The sequence below is a fragment of the Palaemon carinicauda genome, chromosome 36 (genome assembly GCF_036898095.1).
Source record: "Palaemon carinicauda isolate YSFRI2023 chromosome 36, ASM3689809v2, whole genome shotgun sequence".
Classification (NCBI taxonomy): Eukaryota; Metazoa; Arthropoda; class Malacostraca; order Decapoda; family Palaemonidae; genus Palaemon; species Palaemon carinicauda.
Window position 1 is genome coordinate 12,645,505 of NC_090760.1, and position 12,500 is coordinate 12,658,004.

Genomic DNA, 12,500 nt, shown 5'->3' on the forward strand with positions numbered 1-12,500 from the left:
AAAAGCCTGATAAGAGAGCAAAGCACTTTCAAAAGCAGATGACTAAACAGAAAAACGCAGATATACCTTTATGTCAAAACAAGTCCCTCCCAGATGGAGAAAAATAATCCTAAATTCAACATGTCATCAAAACTTTTACCAGTATCACCAAAACGGACAATATTCAATATTAATATTTTATTCATCCTTAACCAATTAAAAACTCCAACCTGTTAAAAAAGCACAATACACATGCGCATGCATCCGTCACAAAGAAAAAAAGGGAAAATGCCGATGGAGAAAATAAGTCGTAACCCTCGCATAGCCAATCCCGATCAGGACGGAACCCCATGCTAAGAGTTCATCATAGGCAGCTAAACGCAATCACAAACATTTACAAACAATAGATTAGAGGTTAATCAACTGGACAATATATCTCTATCAGTGACATCTACTTTGTTCTAATGTTTGCCGTCTACAACCTATAATCTCCAGCTCCCCAGGGAGTCTAAAATAGTGTTGATTACGGAATATAACTCGGGGGTCTGAAACTATAAAATCGAACAATATGGACAGCGAGAGAGAGAGAGAGAGAGAGAGAGAGAGAGAGAGAGAGAGAGAGAGAGAGAGAGAGAGAGAGAGTTATCATATTATATATACTTTATTTCAAACTGGGGCATCTGTACCTCAAATTTATCCTTTCATTAAGAAATACCCAAATCCGAACTATACCAATGATGGTTCATTAAGAAAACAATATCGCAATAGCTTCTAATAAAGATGTCTCTCATACAAATACAGACAGATATATGTCTTGAAAGAATATATGAATACGTCAAAGATCCCTCAAGTTATTATGCCAGATAAATAAATCAATGATCAAAGTCGAAATGTCTTCGTCATACATAGATCAAAACTATAAAGAGTAACTATAAAATAATAAAAAAACAACATAAATTTAGCAAGACCTTGAAGGAAACCGCAAGACCAGCCATTTGCCAAAAGCCCCCCAAGCCAGTAAAACGGGAGGAACAAATTACTTGACAGGTTTTAAGGGACACGCTCGCACGAAATCGATCATTCAGATGATTGATAAGGTGTTCTGCACGTGACAAATGAGTTATTGTTTTTGATGTATTTTGACACTCGCTCCTTTACCAAGTCGAACGGCGCGCCTCGCAAACTGAAGTTTTCGTTAGTAGGAGAGTTAATAAGCCCATCTGTCACCGTGCCATTAATAGGAAGCTGTCAGCAACGAAGCGGCCAAACATTAGTTCATTGCAATATACATAGAGCCAATTTGGAGCGGACGCCGACTTGCCTGGTGGTAAGAGAATCATGCACCCAAGTAGGCTACACCTGATTCTTTTTGCACTGGATTGTAAGGCTCCTTCGTTAAAAAAAATGGTAGAATAGGATATACTTGAAATCAAAATATGTTCGTTTGTAGGAATTAAAATGCACGGCTTGGGTGTATGAAATGATATATATAAACCGTTTGTGAAATGTCAGACATTTTTCAGGAAAATCTAGTTCTGCAATTCTCTCTCTCTCTCTCTCTCTCTCTCTCTCTCTCTCTCTCTCTCTCTCTCTCTCTCTCTCTCTCTCTCTCTCAGACCTAACTATTTAACCATAGTTGTTAATCACTATAACAACAAGCTTCGGATATTTTTACTGAAGACTAAATAATTGTAACATGTGTTTGGACCAAGGCAGCTATCATTCACCATGTTAAGCAACGAAAGTCTTTCCACGACAAAGCCAAAACTACAGAGATTGTTATAAAGCAAAGGGAAATAAATCAATTTAGGGAAGAGCAAAGAATTTTCATAATTTTGCCCAATACGTATCCAATTAACGTTAACTATATCACATGTTGCGATGGCCTATTCATGTCTTTTTTCGGTTCATTTTCAAAATATACGTGTGATTGTTGCTGTCTGAACTGACATACGCATTATATCCATATTGACTACTTGTAATAGTAAAAGTTTGAGATTAAACTTTAACATCCATTCACAGGAAAATCGTATTGTAGAATTGCATGGTCTAGATCTTCACTTCACGATAGAAATGTCAAATTTGTATACATTCAATAAAAAAAATAATGAAATTTGAGTTTCGAAATACTAGATATACATTCAAAATATTAACGAAAGATACTTTTACAAGACGGTATATTGTATATGCATCTGTCTAAAATACATTATCAAAATATAAAGCATTCTATTTATTATTCATCAACCTATAGATCTTTCAGACTCCAGTCCTGAAAGGTTTTACTACACAGCCGATAATGAAGCCGTAATACAATGATTATGGCCACGCATGAGCAGGCGTCTTCCTTCTATAAGATAGAGAGAGAGAGAGAGAGAGAGAGAGAGAGAGAGAGAGTTTAAATAATGCAATGTACTATATGTCCTTCGCAAGCCTCTGATTTAAAGATGCTTATAGATCTGAAGGAAAACATCCCGTAATATTACAAATTTTAGGAGTAATTTGTATTTTTTTTAAATATACAAAGGTGGTTACTTTGATAGAAGTATTTTTCAATCTTACTCATACTAAAGGATGATGGATTTTATTTATGTATGAGTAAATTTTTACACACACATACGCACACAGACACACACACACACATATATATATATATATATATATATATATATATATATATATATATAATATACATATATACTGTATATATCAGTATTCTATATATACTCGTATTAAACACATACTAGGGTGACAAAGCATTCCTATACAAAATAATGATGATGCCTCTCCCATAGGTAAAACTATGAAAGTGAAGTTCTTGTCTAATTTTTCCCTAAACCCCGGCTAACCTTTGCTAAGTCCAAGATTTAGATCCATCCTCTAGGTGTTTTTTCAGTCTTGGTTTCCGAAATAACTTAATAAAACCCCAAAGGCAATTACAAACTCAAACGTATTGAGGTGAAGGTATCTTTTCATGGGTTTCATATCAGGTAATATTAATATTAAGGTATATTTTTCTGTATTGGTTCCTATTAGAACTTAACAACGCATCTAGATCAATCTTCAAACAAAGAAAATCGCCTATTTACACACACACACACACACACACACACACATATATATATATATATATATATATACACACATATATACGTACGTGTGAGTGTTCCCCAAAGATAGTCTTCCATTTAACCAACCATTCTTAAGCTAAAAGGTCACATTGTCACACTCCAGAAGATACTGGCACCCATAGACATGTTGGCAATAATCTCAGGGCAAATTATGTACCTGGTATATTTTTCTGTATTGGTTCCCATTAGAACTTAACAACACATCTAGATCCATTTTCAAACAAAGGAAATCGCCTATTTACACACATATATATACACACATATATACGTACGTGTGAGTGTTCCCCAAAGATAGTCTTCCATAACTATTCTTAAGCTAAAAGGTCACATTGTCTCACTCCAGAAGATACTGGCACCCATAGACATGTTGGCAATAATCTCGGGGCAAATTATGTGCCTGGTATATTTTTCTGCATTGATTCCCATTAGAACTTAACAACACATCTAGATCCATCTTCAAACAAAGGAAATCGCATATTTACACACATATATACGTACGTGTGAGTGTTCCCCAAAGATAGTCTTCCATTTAACCAACCATTCTTTAGCTAAAAGGTCACCTTGTCTCACTCCAGCAGATACTGGCACCCATAGACATGTTGGCAATAATCTCGGGACAAATTATGTGCCTGGTAAACGCTAGCCGATATCTATATTCTTTAACCCAACAAATAATATTTTGTTACATAATGCCAAGAAATTATATGAACATGAGTATCATTTCTTTCATTACTATTTTATTCATTCAGACTTTAGAATGGCCCTTTCATTCATCTGGGTGATTGATTATGTTCTATAGCACTACACTCAATCCAGTCGCTTTACTTTTGCAACCTCGTCACAGAGATATTGAAGTATGCATGAGCAATTGGTGTACTATAATAAAGAAACCGGGCCTTGAGGGAGGCTTTATGATCCAACTTGGGTTTAAGATCGAATTTGACCTTCGATTCTGTCACTTTTAAACAAGATATCAAATAAGAGGAACAAACTACTCGACAGGTTTTAATGGACACGTTCGCAGGAAATAGATCACTCAGAGGATTGATAAGGAACAGATATCAATATACAGAATTATAAGAATACCATGAATATGAGATCGATTATATGGACATATTGGACCAAGAGATTAGATGGGCATACGAGAACAAAAAGAAGATATCTGACCTTAAAACTTATTGATGTTATAATGACTTACCAGAGAGAGAGAGAGAGAGAGAGAGAGAGAGAGAGAGAGAGAGAGAGAGAGAGAGAGAGGAGAGAGAGAGAGAGAGAGACCAAAGGTCATGAATAATAATGAAGCGAGAGTGTAAAATAATAGGAGAATACCACATTGATTTTAGTGTTTCTGGGTAGGTAATAAGCAACTGAAGTTAATGCTTTCTCCAATGCAAGATCAATTACATGTTTAACATGGATTATATGTGTATAAATGTAATTTATATAACTCAATATGAATGCTACTGCACTCAACAGATTTCTATTTTAGAGCCACCCTGTGTTACGGGAAAAAGACCAATAACATTACATATTATGTAAATATATATATTATATATATATATGTGTGTGTGTGTGTGTTGTATGTATGTATATATACAGTATATGTGTATATATATGTATATATATACAAACCATATATATATATATATATATATATATATATATATATCAGTATATATACATATTTCATCAGCCATTACTAGTCCACTGCAGACCTAAGCCATCATATGTCCTTCACTGACATCTTTTCTTGGTTCGTTATTCCGACGTTTTCTCTCCCTTCACCTGCTTCTTTAGCAATCTCCTGGGACCAATTCCGTTATTCTTCTTGGCCATCTATTATCTGTCACTCTATTTCCTTATTCTTCTTGTCCATCTTTTATCTGTTATTCTCATTATATGTCCTGCCCTCGTGCATTTCTTTTTCTTACATGTTGTTAGAATATCCTCTACTTTAGTTTGCTCTCGTATCCATGTTGCTCTTTTTCTGTCACTAGTGTTATTCCCAAGATGATTCTTTTCTTAGCTCTATGAGTTGTTATTAAGGTGTGTGTGTGTGTGTGTGTGTGTGTGTGTGTGTGTGTGTGTGTGTGTGTGTGTGCGCGCGCGTGTGCGTGTTTTAAAGGTTTAAAGGTCGCTCATGAATGGCCGAGGCAATGGACAGTAACACTGACATAGCAAGCAGAACAATGCCCTAGAGACTGACCATATACATATGATCAGCACCCAAGCCTCCTCTCCACCCTAGCTAGGACCAGGGAGGGCCAGGCAGTGGCTGCTGATGACTCGGCAAGTAGACCTATAGGTTCCCCCAACCTTAGCTCACAAGGATGGTAAGGTTGCAGACACTAATGGCACTAACGAAACTCGCTCGAACCCCGACTGGCAAACACCAGGCAGAGACGTGTGTGTGTGTGTATTTTATTACACCATACTAAAGGGCAGAAGGTGCATGGATAAAACGTGTGAAGCTATATTTGTTAAAGGACAAAAGCTTTGATAAAACTAATAGAATTATTTTTAGGCATGGGCCCATTCAAACTTATTACTGCAACTAATATTCTGATCAAACTCACTAAATAATATACATCCTTCAGCCCTTTCAATCGCCCTGAGAAAATATATAAATTTCCATTCTACATTTGTCTCGAGCACTGTATCACCTTAAATTTGCTAACCTGCACTTCATACTTTTCGTATCATATTCACAAAGATTGCAAGCCCAAATAAGCGCACACAAACGCGATTATACATTTATGCATTTATAAAAAACATACACGTACATGTACAGTATACGCTTAATATGCATATACTTATATATAAACTTATGCATATATAGTCATTATATATGCATATATATGTATATAGATAGATAGATATATAGATAGATATATGTATATATACATACATTTATAAACACACACATATAATGAAGTGGATATACTGTAGATACTTCCTTATCTATATATATATATATATATATATATATATATATATATATATATTATATATATATATATGTGTGTGTGTGTGTGTGTGTGTGTGTGTGTGTGTTTGTGTAATTTACAATCAAGAGATGAATCGTCACCCGACACCATACCATTTCCTCATTTTGCTTTCTATCCCATCCACTCCTCGCTCCTCTCTTCTCTCGTTTCTCATCTTCCTCCTACGTAATTACGTTATTCAGTAAGCACCGCTAAGATATAAGCCTAACTCCAACAGATCTAAAGATTCTACTCATTACGCTTGACACGTAAACAGTCTTCTATAAAATGCTTCAACGTCAATCCTGTGAAAGCCGTGTTTGTTAACCAGTAATCCTGAAAAATGTCTTCACCAGCTCCAGATGTACGTCTCTTGTTTACCTGGAAACCAGTTTCAATCTTTAATGATGATGATTCGTAGAAATCACGCTATGATAGAATGAGAAGCGATTACTATTATCTGAAAATTGCGTCCTACAGACGACTTAGAGCTGACATTTTCTAGATTAGCCAACTCTTTCTATTTTCGAATTTATTAAGAATTAATCTTACTTTTTCACTAGAACTTTATTACAAATCTGTAACATAATCACTACAAAAGCACTGATCTTCATCAAAGCTATTCCACCCAAAAAAATATATTTTTTCTTAGAAAATTTCTCCAAATTCATCAATAAAATAAAAAAAACCGTAATTAGGAAAGAAATGAGGAAACTAATAAGCGTAAGGTAATTCACAATATATATATATATATATATATATATATATATATATATATATATATATATATATATATATGCAGTATATACAGTATATAAATATATATCTACTTAGCATCTACTTAGATGAAACTGGAACCGAAACCAGACACCTTTAACCTTCAAGGTATAAAATACTAGATCTTGAGATTTTGAAGGAACGTGGAATGGGTGAAATGATCGTTTGTTGCGTTATGAAGACTAAATGAATAAATGATATTTGGGTCATGAGGTCCGAAGCGGGGGCAGGGGCAGGGGAGGCTATTTAGCTCCCATGATCACCTGGGGTAGTGAGGATGAGTGAAAGAATTCGGATCTTGGTTCGATGAGTGTATGGGTATGAATAAATGTAGGAGAAATATGTAATTTACGAAACGGCCACATTACACATACACACATACAGAATAAACATCCGGGCATGCGAACGTTGCTTTTTGTGAAAAGAAGTGCTTGATAAGGAAGTTTCTGTAGGTTAGGAAGATGCAAAAAAACAAGATAGTGATGATATGAAAGTGTAGAAGCGAAGGAAGCAATGTTCGAAAGGAACATTGCATAAGAATGTACACACTGTAAAGTTTATCCTTATAGTGTATGTGTATGTGTGTGACTGATGCAGGTATCCAACTACTGTATACACGACAATCGTTCATTATCAAAAGGGCATTTTTTTCTGGGTTTCAACGTATACACAGACACACCCCCACAGACACGCTATATATATATATATATATATATATATATACTATATATCTATATATATATATGTGTGTGTGTGTGTGTGTGTGTGTGTGTGTGTGTGTGTGTGTGTGATTGAATATATAATTTCTTAAGTACAAAAAGAGGAAAACATTAATAGGAACGAAATTATAAGAAATTGCCATGGAAGTATAATGCCCCAATAGAAAATTATTTACAAACTCACGTTGATTCACGCAAAAATAACGGTCAAGAGAAAAGTAGAGACTCGTTTGAGTAGTAGGTGGTTTGCATTACTCTTTTATATGATATATGAGTTCTACACGAATAACTTAAACATCAGAATGTATCATTATCATACGAACGTGGCTATCTATACCTTATAGCCGCTGTATTCTAAACAGACGAAGGGGCAGTTAAATATTATAGTGATATATTTCGCTTCATTTTTTCATCAAGTTACATAAACGATTGATTTCAATTCTTTCAGGTTTCAATGCTCTTATCAGTCAGGTTCAAATGAGCAGGGTAAGAATTGAAAACTAAATTGAAACAATACACATTTAAAGAACACATTGGAATAAAAAATTCTTTATATGCACTTGGCATTGAATGGATTAGCGCAATACCCTTAAAAACTTCACATTTCAAATAATAATCATAAAAAATCTCGGAAAATACCGCAAAAAGATCCAATCAAGGTTACGAAAGGGAAGTTTTTCTATTGATTTATTTCTTATAGCTTTTCTTCGAGTGAATATTATACTGTATATGTTTAAATATACCACACTAACCTATAACAGGTATCAACGTTTCAAGATTCATTCAAAAGAATCACAAAACGGATGGGCACCAATGCATACTAAATTTATAATCATAATACGTATCTAATTAATGCTTTTCCCATAGCTACAACCCTCATTAAGTAAATAACCTCGAAACTAAATTGATGTTTCACCTTCCCATGTATCTGATATATAGGACCACATGGACAACGCTACCACAGAACCTATTTTCAACGAAACAAACTCTGGCAGTTTGGCTGTAAGACACAGGTTTCTCCCGTTGCGTCTTTCTACGGTCCCTTTTCTTCCACCCACCCCCTTGTCTGGTCTAACACAACACAGTAGAAAGAAAAATTTTATCAAGTAAACGTAATGTTAAAGACTGCAAGGCAAAGGAGGGCGCCAGACCTCTGATAATTAAAGGGAGACTTGGTCTTTGGAAACTTCTGCCATCGGCCGAGGAAAGAGAAAGGACGAACCGAGAAAACCGATTCCCATTTATGAATTTTGAAGGACGTCCCGAATATTGATAAGGACAAACGTAACTGAAAAAAGGGGTATCATACGAAACACAGAGATACGTACCAGGCAGCAGAGATGAAAATACATTTCAAGTTAATATCTCTTTGTATTCATACTCCCGGTATATACAAGTTATATAAGTGCTCTCTCTCTCTCTCTCTCTCTCTCTCTCTCTCTCTCTCTCTCTCTCTCTCTCATATATATATATACATATATATACATGCATATATACATATATGTATGTGTGTATATATACATATATATATATAAAGAGAGAGAGAGAGAGAGAGAGAGAGAGAGAGAGAGAGAGAGAGCACATCTACTTAAAATCTAAATTAAATCGGTATCTTCACGAATTAATGGAAAATTGTAAGCACATTCAATCTCTGTTCCTGCAAAGTTACCAAACAACCAAATACTTAGATAAAAAAAATTCTGAAAAAACTTTAAACTGAGTTGCATATCCATCAAAGCATTTACTATCACCAGCAGAAAAGGACAGATAGAATGTGAAATTGGCAAACCCACTTCTCCAAAACGACTAAAATAACAATAGTATCTAAAAGCAACAAGACGGCATGTTAATGAGATAAAAAAAAACACGGAAATTGAAGACACCAGAGCTATCAATTTCATATATCTCCCAAGCATCAATGACGTGACGTGATCAATGGAAAGCACAATAAACTTGACAGAATCTACAACATGGAATGTTCATGTGAGTAACTGGGGCATCATTCTCTTAAATTCTCTTACAAAGACATTATAAAGACATTTCAACTGATAACGTCATCAATATTGGAGGGGAGGGAGACCTGGGAATTGCAGTTCCCAATATCAACCAATACAAATGTTCCCTTGTGCTTTCATGCCATGAATGGACATTTATTGCTGTAAAGGCGTAACATATCTCTTATTACGTTTGACTGACAAGGACGACATTCTTGTCAGTTTCTTATTATCTTTCACTCCTAGCGGTTTATTGGCCCCCACCCTAGGATTTCAGTAATTTAAACATGCAACGACTCCCACAGCCTTGAATTATCATTCAATTAAAACTTGCTATTTCTTTACTATATACAGGAGATTCCATTTCCGTCTTACATAGTTTTGTGGAGTAATAAACACGTGGCTTTGGTAACAGATATTTAATTTAGTTGTTAAAGAAAATTATCATAAAAATTCCTCGGGTATTATTATCATAAGTATCATTATCATTGCAATCCAAGTTGTACAGACATTTGGAAAAGCCGTATACTACAAACCTTGAGGGTCTCTATTGGGAAAACGGCCATAACAGAAAAAGAAATTAAAAGAAAGAAGAAACTGTAAATAAATAAAAAGTATATTGCATAGTAAAATGAATTTGCCATAACATAAAAACAATGCAACAGAAAAGCATTCGTACCAAGTTTGAGCTTTGAAGTTCAACCGATTTTGGTGTATTTTTAGGATCATTTCACTATTTGATAAAAAAAAGAATGTTTTTAAATACTGAGAGGTATTGCACCTCACGTGAAAAAAAGGGGGATAAATGTTACTTTTAGCGGCAAATATTGTAAAATGGGGCAAATCATATAGCCTGAGCAGTTCTAGAAGAAATTATCATATGGATTATAAAGAGTTTTCTATAACCTGCACAACGACCTAATTAAACGATGCTGCTAAAGATTTGTATAAAAGATCATGGCGAAAAAAAAAAATTAAAGGACCCTTTTCCGTCCAAAATTTCAGATGAGCGCAAATGAACAGAATAGTTCTTATGGCAAGTCTACTAAATTTTTGAAAGACTAAATTTTTCGTGCTCTTAAAGACAAGAGAAACTAAATATAATTGGGCTAAATGCAATTGAAGATACATAGTCAATTATACGATGGCGGTATACAGTTTTCACTGTCAGAATACATGATACTTAAAAATATATCACGGAGTTACTTTTCCTAAATTAACCTCATGACACTTCTTGATATTTTAATATCCAAACAATAAACGCTTTACCAGTTTACGTTCCCGGATGAAATGAAACTGCTTGAAAACAGTTGACAATCAAGCATGTGTGGTGAAATCCTTTTATTGCAGATAAAAATTAACTTGATATACTTCTGTAAAAGATAAAGCAGATATAAAAGCAATAAGACACTACGTACATTGTAACCACCTGGCAGCAAGCTGATTAACAAAAATTGGTTATTCAAAGTGTGAATAAAATATCCAAGTAGACAATAATGCAAGGCAGAAAGGTGCACGTGGTTCTCAACATGGTACCCAATTCTAATTTCCTTACGGATTGACAAAATTATTAAGCAATCTCTCTCTCTCTCTCTCTCTCTCTCTCTCTCTCTCTCTCTCTCTCTCTCTCTCGATGTATAATATACAATATATATATATATATATATATATATATATATACATATATATATACAGTATATATATATAATATACAATATATATATATATATATATATAAATATATATATATATATATATATATATATATATATATATAAATCAGTGTTTCTTAAACTTTTTTTGTGCAGCGGACCCCTTTTATTAAAATTACTCATGTAGCGGACCCTTTATCATTATAATTTTCCTCTTGAGTTTGAAAGTGTTTGCAGGTCATAATATACTGAAATTACAACTGAATTGTGACTTAGCCACTGTAAAAAGCCATCAGGATTTGGTGCTACAAAAATAGGAATTTAGGACGTTTTGGCCGAAAATTTGACTGAAATCGATATTAAAAATTATCCTGCGGACCCCTTGGAATATTCCACGGACCCCTGGGGGTCCTCGGACCACACTTTAAGAAACACTGATATAAATGTATATATATGTATTATATATACATATATATAGGTAGATAGATACTAATGTATAAATATATATATATATATATATATATATATATATATATATATATATATATATATATATATACACTATACATATACATATATATATATATACATAGATATAGATATATATATTCATATACATATATATATATATATATATATATATATATATATATATATATATATATATATATACATACATTTATTGATTTGACCACCTTGTCACGAGCGAATAAAGTAATTCCACAAGCGTGGTATCATAATGAACTTGAGGCCATCATCCTTCAAAATACATAAATATATACATGCATATACATACATATATATAATATATATAAATATATGTATATGTATATATACATATATACATATATATATACTGTATATACATATATATATATATATATATATATATATACTGTATATATATATATAATATATATATATATATACACACGTGTGTGTGAGTTACACGTTTCCCAAAAAAAACAGTTTCCAAAATATAGTGACATTTACTTGAATTGCGTTCTTCTTAAAAAATCATCTGATCAAATTCTGTTATAGAAGAAATGCATATATATATATATATATATATATATATATATATATATATATATATACATGCACATATATAGATACATATATATATATATATATCATTTATTTATATGCATATATATATACATAATATTTATGTATATATAACATATATCACCTATACTTTTTAAGCTGAAATATTAGTGAGTGACAATTGTGTTTTTTTTTTCTCAACCTGCCCCTCAAATTT